Source organism: Scyliorhinus canicula, chromosome 16 (assembly GCF_902713615.1).
Source record: "Scyliorhinus canicula chromosome 16, sScyCan1.1, whole genome shotgun sequence".
Lineage (NCBI taxonomy): Eukaryota > Metazoa > Chordata > Chondrichthyes > Carcharhiniformes > Scyliorhinidae > Scyliorhinus > Scyliorhinus canicula.
In genome coordinates, this window is record NC_052161.1 from 77102937 (window position 1) to 77118470 (window position 15534).

General features: G+C 44.1%; 1 protein-coding gene across 4 annotated transcripts in view; it reads right to left on the bottom strand.

Annotated features, from left to right (window-relative positions):
• herc4 (HECT and RLD domain containing E3 ubiquitin protein ligase 4) overlaps window positions 1–15534 on the bottom strand; it is a 133155-nt gene that overhangs the window by 99204 nt on the left and 18417 nt on the right. The gene's annotated exons all lie outside the window — the stretch shown is intronic.

Here is a 15534-nt window from a genome sequence, read left to right on the forward strand (position 1 = left end):
GCATCATGATTCTTTGGAACTCACTTCCTCAAAATGCGCTGGAAATAATGACTTTGAATTTTTTTAAATATAAATTTAAAGTAGCCAATTCTTTCTTTCCAATGAAGGGGCAATTTGGCGTAGCCAATCCACCTACCCTGCACATCTTTTTGGGTTGTGGGGATGAGACCCACGCAGACAGGGAAGAATGTACAAACTCCACACGAACAGTGACCCGGGGCCGGGGTCAAACCCAGATCCTCAGAGCCATGTGACAGCAGTGCTCACCACAGTGCCACCGTGCCACCCATTTTTGAATAATCTTAAGGCAGAGGTAGCTAAATTCTTGATAACCAAGGGTTGAAAGGTTATCAGGGGTAGGCGGGAATGTGGGGTTGAAGTTATAATCAGATCAGCCATCTTATTGAATGGCAGAGCAGGCTCGAAGTGGCATGCTCCTAATGCATATGTTTACACAAAATGGATTAATTGAAAAGGAACTACTGGGTTAGGCAATTTATTTATTTTTTTAAACTTACACATTGTGGGTAACTGGGGAAAATCAGCTTACAGTTTGCGCTGTAGAAACTTTTGTCGAAAACATTCTGGGGGGTGTGAGCAGGGCAGTTGGCTTTTTAACCTCTGGGATAAATCTAGGTCAGAGGTGGGAAACCAGTGGCCTGGGAGCAACATGCTGCCCATCTGGGTTCTATAGGTGACCCACTAGACATTTCGTTGACTCTTGCCCACAGACAGGGTTGCCACATTCCACTGATTATCATCCGCATGGTTTTTTTCCTACTGGTGTGGCTGAAGTGAAACACACAAAGCGAGGGCAAGTCAAGTGAGGTGCATACCGATTTCTCACAACATTGATTGTGAGAGCCGTGCGCACCCTCTGCATCCAAAAGTGTAAACATTTATTTTGTTTTGACCGTCTGAATTTGTTGAAAGATAAATAATTAAGCATTTTTGATAACTCCTTATAAAATATTTGCCGTGTGTTACATGCCTCGAATCTTATTCATGGTGTCATGGTTAGTGAATAAACCCGATTTCAATCTTGCAGCCCAGAGATGAAGGAGGGCCATTCGTGGCCCACTCACTAGTCCAGGTTGCCCATTACCGATCTAGATTCTCACAACGCCGCAGACAACAACAGTAACAGAACTGAATACACAACAATCTGTAGGGTGCTGAGCTGAACTTTTCTCATTGCAGTTACACTAGCATCTACATGACAATGTGAAACATTATGCAGCTGTATCTTATCCATGAAAATAGAATAAATCAAATTCTGCCAATTACCATTAATTCAGCCTGCTCCCAAGTAGTGGGAAGTGTCGTCTACAGGTTGATAAAATAGCCCATATTCATCAGTAACCTGATGCTCAGTTTGGATTCCATAGAACTCCTACAGTGCAGAATGAGGCCATTTGGCCCATCGATTCTGCACTGGCTCTCCGAAAGAGCACTCTGCCGAGGCCCACCTTCTAACCCTATCCCCCGTGACCACACGCATTGACCATGGCCAATCCACCTAACCCGCACATCCTTGAACTGTGGGAGGAAACCGGAGCACCCAGAGGAAACCCACACAGACACAGGGAGAATGTGCAATCCCAAGGCAAATAGTCACCAAAGGTTGGAATCGAACTCAGTTCCCTGGCACCGTGTGGCAGCAGTGCTCACCATTGTGCCACCATGCCGCTACAAAACTACTTAGTTTCAGATATTCATGCAATAGATAATAGAGGTAGGGGGAAGACTGGCTTCCCTTGACATCAAACCAGCATTTCCCTGATGTAGTACCAAGAAGCTTTCATAAAACTGAGTCAGTGGGCATTAAGGGATAAACTCTTGACTGGAGTCTTTTCTTGCAAGGGACTTTTGGCCATTGGAGACTATCCTAGTCCCAGGACTTCAATACATCAATTTCTCAGGGTAGAATCCCACTCCAATTATTTAATCAGTCATCAGCCCACTGTCACAAAATCAGAAAACTGTTGCTACTGATTAGAGTATTCAGCTCAATTTGCAATTCTTCAGTTAACATAGGAACAAAAAAATCTTGTGCAGAAGTAAACAATTCAGCCCTTTTGAGCCTGCTCTGCCATTCAATCAGATTATGGCTGATTTCTTCCTGGTTTCAAATCCACCTCCCTATCTGTTCCCCATATCCCTTTAACTTGTTTTTATCAGAAGTATATCTATATCCTTCTTGAAAACATTTAATGATTCGGACTCCACCGCAATATGGGCAGCGAGTTCCACAAATTCACCACCCTCTGCGAGAAGTAGTTCCTCCCCACCTCAGTTTTAAATCTACCGCCTCTCAACCTATACCTCTGACCTCTTGTTCTAGATTTCCGCACAAGGGGGAACATTTGGTTCACATTTACTTTATCAGTCCCTTTTAGTATTTTATATACCTGAATCAGTTCCCCTCTCATCCTTCTAAACTCCAGCGAGTATAAATCCAAACTGTTTATTCTCTCCATAAGACCATAAGAATTAGGCCACTCAGCCCATCGAGTCTGCTCCGCCATTCAATCATGGCTGATATTTTTGTCATCCCCATTCTCCTGCCTTCTCCCCATAACTTATGATTCCCTTATTGATCAAAAACCTATCTATCTCTGTCTTAAACACACTGTCATTTGGCCTCCACCACCTTCTGCGGCAGAGTTCCAAGATTTACCACCCTCTGACTCAAGAAATTCCTCCTCATCTCTGTTTTAAAGGATCATCCCTTTAGTCTGAGATTGTGTCCTCTGCTTCTTGTTTTTCCTACAAGTGGAAACATCCTCTCCACATCCACTCTATCTAGGCCACGCAGTAGCCTGTAAGTTTCAATAAGATCCCCCTCTCATCCTTCTAAACTCCAACGAGTACAGACAGTCCTCATCCGTTCCTCAAACAACATGCTCTTCATTCCAGGGATCATTCTTGTGAACCTCCTCTGGACCCTTTCCAAGGCCAGTACATCCTTCCTTAGATACGGGGCCCAAAACTGCTCACCAGAGCCTTATCCAGCCTCAGAAGTACATCCCTGGTCTTGTATTCTAGCCCTCTCGACATGAATGCTAACATTGCTGTTCCATTGTCTTGCCTGCTAGGCTCCTTTTCCAATCAACTGCAATCACTTCCTCCCCCATGACTTTGTAGTTACCCTTATTTAATTGTAATACCATTACATCTGATTGCAGCTTCTCCCTCTCAAACTGCAGGGTAAATTCTATCATATTGCCGTCACTGCTCCCCAAGGATTCCTTCGCCTTAAGTTCCCTAATCAAGCCTGCTTCATTACACACTAAATCCAGAATTACCTGTTCCCTAGTAGGCTCTGTCACAAGCTGCTCCAAAAAACATCTCTTAGACAGTCTACAAATTCCTTTTCTTGGGATCCACTACCAACCTGATATTTCCAGTCCACCTGCATATTGGAGCCCATGCTTATTGTAATATTGCCTTTTTTACATGCCTTTTCTATCTCCTGAATTATTTTCTGCCCCACATCCTGACTACTGCTAGGAGGCTTGTAAATAACTCCCATCAGGGTCTTTCTACCTTTGTGATTCTTCAACTCTACCCCCTTCATCCCTGGAATAAATCTGGTGAACCTCCTCTGAACTGCCTCCAATGCCACCACATCCTTCCTCAAATAAGGAGACCAAAATTGGCCACAATATTCTCAACAACACCCTATACAATTGCAACAACATTTCTCTACTTTTGTGCTCCAGTCCTTTTGCAATAAACGCTAACATTCCATTTACCTTTCTAATTACATACTGTCTCTTCATACAGACTTTCTGCGATTCATGAACAAGGACACCCAGATGCATCTTGAATCTGCTTTCCATTTAGATAATAATTTGCCGGACTATTTTTTCGGCCAAAATGGATAACCTCATTAAACTCCATGAGCTAAATTTTGGCTCAATCTCCGAGCTGATCTGTATCCATCTGTAAAATCTTTATCTCCTCTTCACTGCCTGTTTTCCCACCTATTTTAGTATCATGTGCAAATTTTGCTGTTACACTCTGTCCCTGCCTTCATAACATTTGGAATAACGGTGTTAAGCAACATTCCAGTAACATGAGATTGACAATAATGCCGGCCTTGCCAGAGACTCCACACACCAGGAATTAATTTTTAATAAATAATTCACGCGGCTAAAATGCCAAGCACATAACCAACTCCCTCCTCCCCCCACATGACATTTAATGACATAACTGCTGAGTCACTCCAGCCATAGAGATGAGTCGCTGTAAGCACTTTTTAGGATCTGTAGTGCAGGCAAATGCTTCCAGGCATTTCAAATGGATCGACTTATTAGGCTTCAAGTGGGCAAAGAATTATTTTTCCTTTGTTTGCGGTCCATTACCGTTAGGACTGGATGAAAAAACATTTCCATCAAATCATCATTGACCTCAGCATTGCATGCAGTTGGTACAAAGGATGAAGGAAATATTAGCATCCATGAACTATTTCCATCTGGAGCATGGATGATAGTTAAAGAAATTGAAACTTAAATCCTCATTGCTAAATATATGGTATGGGTTTGTGCTTTCCTTGGGCTCAGATGGTTTAGCAGTAGTCAGGATGTGGGGCAGAAAATAAATCAGGAGATAGAAAAGGCATGTAAAAAAGGCAATATTACAATAATCATGGTTTCCGTTAATTTTAAATTTTAGTGTAGTCCAATTAGATTGTTAAGATACTTGGCAGTGACTTGGCATTGGCAAAATGGGTGCCAACAGTGCAGCCATTTCTGGAGGAAACTCTAGGCCACGATCCAAGATCTGGAATTTGGTTTACATTGGAGCTCAGCTCGGACTGTTGTAGTTCTGAAGGTGGATGTTGTAATTCACAAGATTAGATGAGGTTTCACAACAATTGTAATGTATTGTAAACAGGTCAGTTTCCACATGTACATTGATAACACCCAGCTCTACCTCACCACCACCTCTCTCAATCCCTCCACTGTTCCTGCTTTTTCAACACCCAGTACTGGATAGGCAGAAATTTCTACCAATTAAATATTGGGAAGAATGACGCCACTGTCTGGTCCCCATGACAAACTGTTCTCTGGTTACCGATTTAATTCCTCTCTAAAGTTGAACCAGACTGTTCTGGCCCCACAATGAGTTTCCAACGTCATGTGCGTGCCGCTCAGCTTCACCTCTGTAACAATACACGTCTCCGTCCCTGCCTTAGTTAATCTGTTGCATCAGCATTTGTTACCTCTAGATCTGACTATTCTAATGGATTCATGGCCCACCTCCCACATTCTAGCCTCTAAATTTGAGCATGCCCCAAACTCTGCTGGACACATACTCAATCACACCAAGCCCTGTGCATCTATCATCCCTATACTCTCAGACGTACACTGATTCTTGGTTAAGCAACACCTAGATATGACAGATCTCCCGGTAGGTGTAGCTACATGATCAGGAAGCACCTTAGGGCATTTTATTACATCAAAGCCCCTATATAAATATGAACTGCTGTTATGTACGTCAGAACTTTGAATCTTTGTAATTAATTTCTCCAAACATAATCTCCAAACTAAGCTAATTTCTAAAATTCATGTTTTTGTCTCACTTTTCAAAGTTTGTTCAAATAAAATTGAACACCATCTTCAATTATGCAGCATTCAACTTTGCTTGCTGGTCAATAAAACTAGACAGTTTGAGAGACATGGGGAGGGGGGAGAGAGAGAAAGGGAGAGAGAGGGAGAGAGAGACTGCGTGTGAGAGAGAGCAGGAGAGAGAGAGAGATCATTGCCTACAGAGAGTCTGAGCTTATTGGGGAGAAAGAAAATTTGCCCAGGGCAGGCTAGACCTAGGAGTTGACAGTGATAATGATCTAAACTGGAAACTCAGTTCACATCATAAGTTGCGTAGTCTATAGATTCGCTAATAGGGATGGAAATCTGCCACTTTCTTGATTCTTATCTACCCTCTGAAGTGGCAAAACAAGCCACTCAGTAGAATCAAACCGTTACAAAGTCTACAAGAAAGTGTGAAATCAGGCGGATCACTGATGCATCCTAGGCACCGGAAACAACAGCAGCAAAACCCAGCCCTTTTGAACCTGCAAAGTCCTCCTCAATAACATCTGGGGGCTTATGCCAAAATTGGGAAGAGCTGTTCCACAGTCCAGTCGAGGGACAGCCTGACATAGTCACACCCGCAAAATTGGCTATTGTCTCCCTTACTGCTCAAACCTCCAAAACCTCTCCCTCACTGCTCAAATCCCCGAACGACCACTTGCCTTGTGCTCTGGGCCACGTACAATCTCGCAGCTATCCCTGTGCTTTGAGATATACACACACTTGTTACAATCCCCTCCCTCACTCAGCAACTTGTGATCTGGCACCAGGTCAAACAAAGCCACATGTCAACACATTGAACAGTAAGCCAGGGACACACTCACTGCAAGCACATGCCCCTTCTGCCAGAACCAACAGCAAACAACCTTTCTGTTGTTGCATTTGAATGCTCAGTCACTTTTTAAAATGCAATATATTTCCGAGGTTGGGGGGAAAAATTTAAAAGGACACTGTCTGTGTGGAGTTTGCACATCCTGTGTCTGCATGGGTTTCCTCCAGCTGCTCCGGTTTCCTCCCAGTCAAAATATGTGCAGGTTAAGTGGATTGGCCATGCTAAATTGCCTCTTAGGGTGGGGTCTCAGGAAGAGGCCGAGGGAATAGGCCTTTGCAATGTGGTCGTTCAAAGAGTCGGTGCAGATTCGATGGGCCGAATGGCCTCCTTCTGCACTGTAGAGATTCTATGAATTCCATGATCCAATAATTGGAATTCTGAAAATTCTCATCCCTGGCCCTGCAAGCACCAGTGTTGGGAATTCACAGTATTAATTAATAGGTGGTGGGATAGAAAGCCACATTTCTAAATTAGTCAATGAAATAAAAATAGGCAGCATTGTATGCAATGTAGCTGGAAGCATAAAATTCTAAACAGATATTGAGAGGTGAAGTGAATGGGCAAAACTGTGGCAAATTGATTCCAATTTCAATGAGTGTAGACTCATCACTTGGGACCTAAAAAAGGGCAGAACAGAGTAATGTCTAAATGGTGAAAAACTAGAAATGGTGGAGACCAAAAAAGGCATGAATCCAAATATATATTTCATAAAAATGTCTTGAATGGGCAGGGACAAATCAAAAAAGTGAACAAAATGCTGGCTTTTACATCGAGAGGACTAGAATGCAAGAAAGTGAAGTTGTGTTTCACCTTAAAGCCCTGATAAGGTCACACCTGAAGTATTTTGAGCAGTTCTGGGCACCACGTCTCATGAACCATACATATATACATATATGCCTTAGATGAAGTGTTACATATGTTTACCAGAATGATTGGATTGGACTTTGTTTATTGTCCTGTTACACATGACTAGGAATGATACTGGGTGTCCAAGGGATAAACTATGAGATTACACAAATTAGGGCTGTATTCCCTAGAATTTGGATGGTTAAGAGGTGATGTGAATGAAGATGTGAGATATGAAGGGGAATAGATTAGGGTATATAGAAAGCAGTTATTTCAGCAATTTGGAGAGTTGAGGATGGGAAACTCGGTCTGAAAATTCGAGCCAACTCTTTCAGGAGTGGCATCAGGAAACACTCCACACAAGAGATGGTAGACGTTTGAAACTCTTTTCAGATCTCTCTGCTAGATTAACAATTGGTTTTAAAATTTAAATTAAGCTTTTTGTTATGGAGATCAGCTATGACCTCATTGAATTGTGGAACAGACTCAAGGGGCTAAATGATTGCTCCTGTTCCTACGTCCAAACAGAAGGCTGACGGACAGAAATGCGTATTCTGAACATTTTTTACTTGAATGCAGAATTTCTAATAAAAGGCTGAATGACAGCAACTTGCGTTGTATAGCATCTTCAACATCATAAAACTAAAGATGTTTCCCAGGAATATTATCAAAGAAAATTTGGCACAGAACAAAATAAGCTATTCTGACAGATCCCAAAAAGTTACATCAAAGTAGTACATTTTTTTAACATCTTAAAAAGGTCATGACGTGGAAATGTTTATGGGGGAAATTTCAGAGATTGATGCCTAAACAGTTGAAGGCCTGGCTGCCAATGGTTTCCAGAGCTCAAAAGCCAAACCAACAACTACAATCAGTGCATGCTTAGCTGATTAAGAAGCAAATCATAGCTTTCATTTTCTGACAGAATACCAAAGGAAAGATTTGGACTGGTAATGTGAAAATGTCATGGCAGTCAAGTGCTCGTGGGCAGTGGCATCGGTAGAGGGTCAGGGGGGTGTGTAAGCCAATAATCACTTACGTTGCCCATTTCAGCTTGGGAAGACTATGCTATTTTACTCTACCCTCTGCTTTCAGCCTGTTTTCAGACTAGTAATGCTGGCATCCCCCCCCCTCCCCCCCCCTTCCAAGCAGGGTTATTTCCTGCCAGTTTGAATTGGTTCCTGATAGTCAGCCAAACCTAGCTTCGCCAGCGAGTTGGCCTGCTTGGTCAGAAAGAAAATTGTTCAGCAATAGCAACAGTTCATATTATCTACCACGTGATACTGAAAGATGTACTTTGTTTCTACCAAGGCAGTGGCAATGTGTTATTAATAGCAGTCCTGTTGCCACCAATGTCAACGCCAATGTGATACCATTGGAAACATGAAAAGCAATGGGTATGCATCACAATTTTGCAGTACATCATCAATTTGCGATCTCAAGTAAAATGGATATCTTTATGAATTTTAATGATTTTCCCTGACTTTTGAAAATTATTTTTTCAGTTAGCAGACTTTTCTCTTTTTTTCCTCAAAAGTATCGATGACAGGAGGGGTTATAATATGCCAAACCGCCTACAACATTTTTAAATTGTCCTCTTCAATATTTGCCTATAACACAGATAAGATAGATACTGGTTAGACTCCAATTACTTTGTCCTGTTCGCAGTGCTCTATGAACAAAATTTTACGTACTTCCCATTTATCAGAGAAATTTCTGGCATCAAACATTTACTGGGATGAGGACTCTGGGGCTAAGTTTCATTTACTGCTCCTTTGACAGTAATCAGTAACTGACATTTTCAGTTTCCCCAATGGCACAGCATGTGTTTTTACTGAGGCGAGATGTAAGATCAAAGGTCACTCACAAACTCTGTACTGAGTTACCTTGGACATCAACAAATGGACTTGTTAACAGGTGAGAAAATAATAAATTAACTACAATGTTTATACATGTTTACTGTAAGTATATGTGGAAATATCAGGCTAGCCCAGTGTATGAATAGGTCAGGAACAAACTTTCCATCACGGCTCAGGCATTAACAATGGCCATACAAGTAATACACAAAAATACAACCAGCAAAGACACAAATAGTCCTGTTGATTTGGTGTGACATGGTGGCACAGTGGTTAGCACTGCTGCCTTACAGCACCAGGGACCCGGTCAATTTGGCCTCGGGTGAGCTTGCACTTTCTCCGTGTCTGCGTGGGTGTCCTCCGGGTGTTCTGGTTTCCTCCCACAGTCCAGGGATGTGTAGGTTAGGTTAAAGAGTTTGAGGAACAGGGCAGGGAAGTGGGCTTGGGTGGAGTACTCTTTCAGAAAGTGGGTGCAGACTCAATGGGCTGAATGGCCTCCTTCTGCACTGTAGGGATTTATGATCCCAAAGTCCTATCAGGAAGGAACAAAGGGTTTAGTAGGCCATTCAGCCTCTGAGCCTGCTCCACCATTCAATAAAGATCTAGACTAGTTAAGCAACAGTCTAACATGGTCATAGTCTAGAATCATACCTATCAGTGACTGTCCCAGACTCCTCCATCACCATCCCTGTATAGGTCCTGAGGTGCCACCAGCGCACTGATATACAACTGTGTGTGTGTGTGGTCCTGGGAGTCCTCAACATGGGGTCCAGGCCCTATGAAGTCTCAATGCATCAGGCAAGGAAACTTTGTTCTGATTGTCATTACTGAAGTCTGAGTTGATGATTCAGTACTCCTCCATGATGAACACAACTTGGAACAAGCAGACGACACAAAACGTGCCTTGGAGTCTTCAATCTCCATCATAGAGTGGCTCAGTAGCATCAAGACTGACCAAGCTGGCAGTGTTGAAGTACTTGACTGCCAGACTAGGAATGTGACAGGCACTGAGAGAACGAACGTGAGGGAAAGCTTACCCTCAGCAACATAACTGTCGAAAGTCCGCCAACGAGATTCAGCCGTGACTTCATACTGAGAGCATCCTTCATTGCATCATGTGGCATGATCCCTGTGACAAATGGCACAGGTTCAGAACAGATCTAGCAGTTGAAACAAGGCCCCCATGTGCTGCTGTGTGCTATCAGCAGTAGAAACAGATTTCAGCTCAATCCATAACTTCTTGAACCAGCATATTCCTCAGTCTACTGTATATAAGTCTGTCACATAGCTACATAGAAGATAGGAGTAGGAGGAGACCTTTTGGTCCTTCGAGCCTGCTCCGCCATTCATCACGATCATGGCTGATCATCCAACTCAATAGCCTAATCCTGCTTTCTCCCCAAAGCCTTTGATCCCATTCTCCCCAAGTGATATATCCAGCTGCCTCTTGAATATATTCAAAGTTTTAGCATCAACTACTTCCTGTGGTAATGAATTCCACTCTGTGTGTGAAGAAATGTCTCCTTATCTCTGTCTGAAATGGTTTACCCCGAATCCTCAGGCTGTGACCCCTGGTTCTGGACACACCCATCACTGGTAACATCTTCCCTGCATCTACCCTGTCTAGTCCTGTTAGAATTAGTCTCTATGAGATCCCCCCTCATTTTTCTGAACTCCAGCGAGAACAATCCTAACCTAAGGAGACCAAAACTGCACACAATACTCCCAAGTGTGGCCTCACCAAGGCCCTTTATAATTACAGCAACACATCTCTGCTTTTATACTCGAAATCTCTCGCAATGAAGGCCAACATACCATTAGCCTTCTTTACCGTCTGCTGCACCTGCATGCTTACCTGCAGCGAATGGTGCACAAGGACACCCAGGTCCCGCTGCGCACTCCCCTCTCCCAATTTACAACAATTCAGGTAGTAATCTGCCTTCCTGTTTTTGCTTCCAAAATGAATAACCTCACACTTATCCAAATTATACTGCATCTGCCATTGGCTTGCCCACTCGCCCAACCTGCCCAGGTCTTGCTGTAGGATCCCTGCATCCTCGTCACAATTCACCCTCCCATCTAATTTGGTATCATCTGCAAACTTTGAGATGTTACATTTTGTTCCCTCATCCAAATCATTAATATATATTGTGAATAGCTGCTCCCAGCACCGATCCCAGTGGTAGCCCACTGGTTACTGCCTGCCAATTTGAAAATAACCCATTAATCCCTATTCTTTAATTTCCTCCCATCCAACCAGTTTTCTATCTACCTCAATACATTTCTCCCAATCCCATGCGCTTTAATTTTAGACAATAATCTCTTATGCGGGACTTTGTCAAACCCCTTCTGAAAGTCCAAATATACCACATCGACTGGCTCCCCCTTGTCGACTGTACTGGTTTCCAACAGATTTGTCAAGCATGATTTTCCCTTCATTAATCTATGCTGACTCTGACTGATCCTGCCACTGTTTTCCAAATGTTCCGCTATAAAGTCCTTGATAATGGATTCAAGCATTTTCCCCACTACCGATGTTAGTGGGGTCTATACTGGTCTATAATTACCTGCTTTCTCTCTACCTCCCTTTTTGAATATCGGAGTGACGCGAGCTACCCTCCAATCTGCAGGGACAGTTCCAGAGTTTATAGAATCCCGGAAGCTGACCACCAATGCATCCACTATTTCCAGAGCCACTTCCTTAAGCACTCTGGGATGCAGATTCTCAGGCCCCGGGGATTTATCCGCCTTTAATCAGTTTTCCCAGCACCATTTCTCTACTAATGTTGATCTCCCTCAGATCTTCCCTCTCACTAAACCTTTCATTCTCCAACACATAAAGAGTTAATGTGGGACTGAGTACAGTACCACCCACAGTGATGTAATAAAACACATGACACACACCTCGGGGTCAGTGAAGTGAGACCTGCTGAACTACCCAAACACCTTACATCTACTGGTAGCATTGTAGATAGCACACTTGCTTCACAGTTCCAGGGTACCAGGTTTGATTCCGGCTTGGTTCACTGTCTGTGCGGAGTCTGCACATCCTCCCCGTGTGTGCGTGTTTCCTCCGGGTGCTCCGATTTCCTCCCACAGTCCAAAGATGTGCAGGTTAGGTGGAATGGGCATGATAAATTGCCCTTAGCGTTAGGTGAGGTTACTGGGTTATGGGGATAGGGTGGAGGTGCTAATCTTGGGTAGTGTGCTCTTTCCAGGAGCCGGTGCAGACTCGATGGACCGAATGGCCTCCTTCTGCACTGTAAATTCTATGAAATAATCATCAAGCCAAGGGCCAATCCCACTTTGATGAGGAGCACAGGAAAGCAGTGTTGCCAATTTAATAATGAGGCTCTATTTAGAATATGATGTTCTGTCCCAACAGCGTCGCCAATACTGTTGCTCTTTAAAGTCGCCAATACTGTGGGTATTTCTATTTATCTCGGTGAACCATAAGTCTTTTCCTTATATTGGTCAAATGCCCACGCAACCAGTTTGTCAGTTCAAAAGATGGTTTATTTACACACACAAGGATTACTTCGACATGCGAACACAATATCTACTACGAGTTGAACTACACCTATCAGCTTTAATAACCTATACTTAACTTTAGGGCGACCGGCACTGTGCAGATGGATACGGCCTTTATCTTGATCTCACGTGGCTGGTTTGAAAAAGTGGCTCTGTCTCTGCTGCGCTCATCCGTCAAGTAGTGATCGTTGGTCTTGAACTCGGCTGGCTGTTCTTGCTACAGTTGGCTGGCACAGGCCGAATTCAAAGGAGGCTGGCACAGGACAGATCCAAAAGAGGCAGAACACATGGCTGTGTCCTCTTTTGTCCCTCAGGGATTTTGCGCTCTTTGGGGCGGTCCTTAACTTTAGACCCAATATTTCGACAGGGCTCTGATCACTGTCTTCAATTTCGGCCAAGGGGCGGGTGCCTTGGTGGTTGGGCAGGTCCTTAGCGGTTATTGACCTTGGCATTGGGCTCTCTGAGTAAAAGGAGTGGCGCCAATCAGTCTGTGGCTTTACTGGTTTCTTGATTGAAGTCCTATTGTTCTGGGGAACGGGCCATTAAAATGCAAATGAGTGGGGGGTTCAATCAGGTCTAGCTACCTGCGTTTCAAATACACAGAAGTTCTGTACCTGTCTGAGTCCTGGGTTGGCCATAATTCCCATGGTCCTTTGCAAGCAGCCATCTCAGATGGCTACAACAGAAATATAAAACATTTACAACACAGGCCCAACCCATCATGGCAACAGGCCACAAAAGAGTTCTCCAGTAATATCCTTTGCTCCAGCTCATGGTTCCTCACCCGAAATTTTAAAGGCATATCCAAGCTTTTGAAATGCCACCAGGATTAAATGGCACAGTTGTACTGTTGTTGTTGGACAAACAATCCAGAAACTCAGGGTAATGCTCTGGGGCCCGGATTCAACTCCCACCACAGCAGATGGTGGAATTTAAACTCAATTGCTGTAAAAGTCCATTGGGTTCACTGATGTCCTTCAGGGAAAGGAAAGGAAACCTAATCCATGGCAATCAGCAAGAAGTTTCCTTGCCCTTTGTTTGACCTGGTGAGACTTCATGGAGTCTGACCTACACGTGAATCCAGACCCAGAGCAATGTAGTTGACTCTTAAATGCCGTCTGAAATGGCCTAGTCAGCCACTCCGTTGTATCCAAAAATGAAATGAACCGAAATCGGACAGACCAACAACTTAGACACCGGAAACAACAACAGCAAACCCAGCCCCATCAAACTTGTAAAGTCCTCCTAACTAACACACCTGGGGGCTTGTGCCAAAAGCTGTCTCAGACAGGACGGCACGGTGGCACAGTGGTTAGCACTGCTGCCTCACAGAGCCAAGGACTCGGGTTCAATTCCAGCCTTGGGTGACTGTGTGTGGAGTTTGCACTTTCTTCCCGTATCTGCATGGCTTTCCTCCGGGTGCTCTGGTTTCCTCCCACAGTCCAAAGATGTGCAGGTTAGGTGGATTGGACGTGCTAAATTGCCCCTTAGTGTCAAAAAGGTTAGATGGGATTACAGAGTTATGGGGATAGGGTGGAGGCATGGGCCGAGGTAAGGTGCTCTTTCCAAGGGTCGGTGCAGACTTGGATGGGCCGAATGGCTTTTTTCTGCATTCTATGATTATATGACATAGTCACACTCAAAAATCATACCTTTAGATAATATCCCAGACCCAAATAATACCACCATAAACATTCCTTGGTATGTCCTGTCCCACTGCGAGGTGGCAGCACAGTGCTATATAATCAAGTGTTTCCCTGGAGGCCCCAACATCTATTCTGGACCCAGGTCAAACGTAGACAAGGAAACCTCCTGCTGATTACTATGTGCTGTTGTCCACCTTCAGCTGCACTGCAGGAACTCACCAAGGCTCCTTTGGCAGAACCTTCCAAACCCATGACCACTACCATCAAGGCCAAGGGCAGTAGACACATGGGAACACCACCTCCTGGAGCATCCCCTTCAAACCACTCACCACCCTGACTTGGAAATATAATCGCAAAATCTTCATTGTTGCTGGGTGAAAAATCCTGAAATCCCTTCCCTAACAGCACTGGGTGTACCTACACCTCAGGGACTGCAGCAGTTCAAGAAGGCAGCACACTAGCACCTTCTCAAGAGAAAGTAGGGATGGGCAATAAATGCTGGGCCTAGCTAGCGACACCCACATCTCATAAATATCTATCACACATTCAGCAAATGAGTTCCAGCTCCACGCCAGCTTCTGGGTGGAATACATTTCTCAACTCTAATCCTTCTACCAATTATTATCACCAGTCAGTTATTGACCTCTCTGCGAAGGAAAACAGATCCTTCACATCTACTCTATCAGATCAGTTTAAATCTGACCATGGGTGACTGTGTGGAGTTTGCACATTCTCCCTGATTCTGCCTTCAGTGAAACTTTGAAAATGTGCTAAAATATATTAAATTGATCAGCATGCAGATATCTGACATGTCTCCAGTTTCTTCCCACAGTCCAAATATGTGCAGGTTAGGTGGGGTTATAGGGTTACAGGGATAGGGCAGGGGAGTGCACAAGAGCGGGTCATCTGCGTAAAGCGAGACACGGTGCTCCACCCCCCACCCGAACCAGCCATTTTGAGTTCCTAGATGCTCTTAACGCCATGGCCAGTTGCTCCATGGCCAGAGCAAACAGTAGCGGGGAGAGGGGACAACCTTGTCTCGTCTGTACTCGGTGTAGTTTAAAATACCCCAGCCTCAACCGGTTCGTACGCACACTAGCTACTGGTGCCTGATAGAGCAACTGCACCCAATCAATGAAGCCCTCACCAAACCCAAACCTTCTGAGCACCTCCCACAGGTAATCCCACTCCAGCCGATCAAAAGCCTTCTCCACATCCATCAC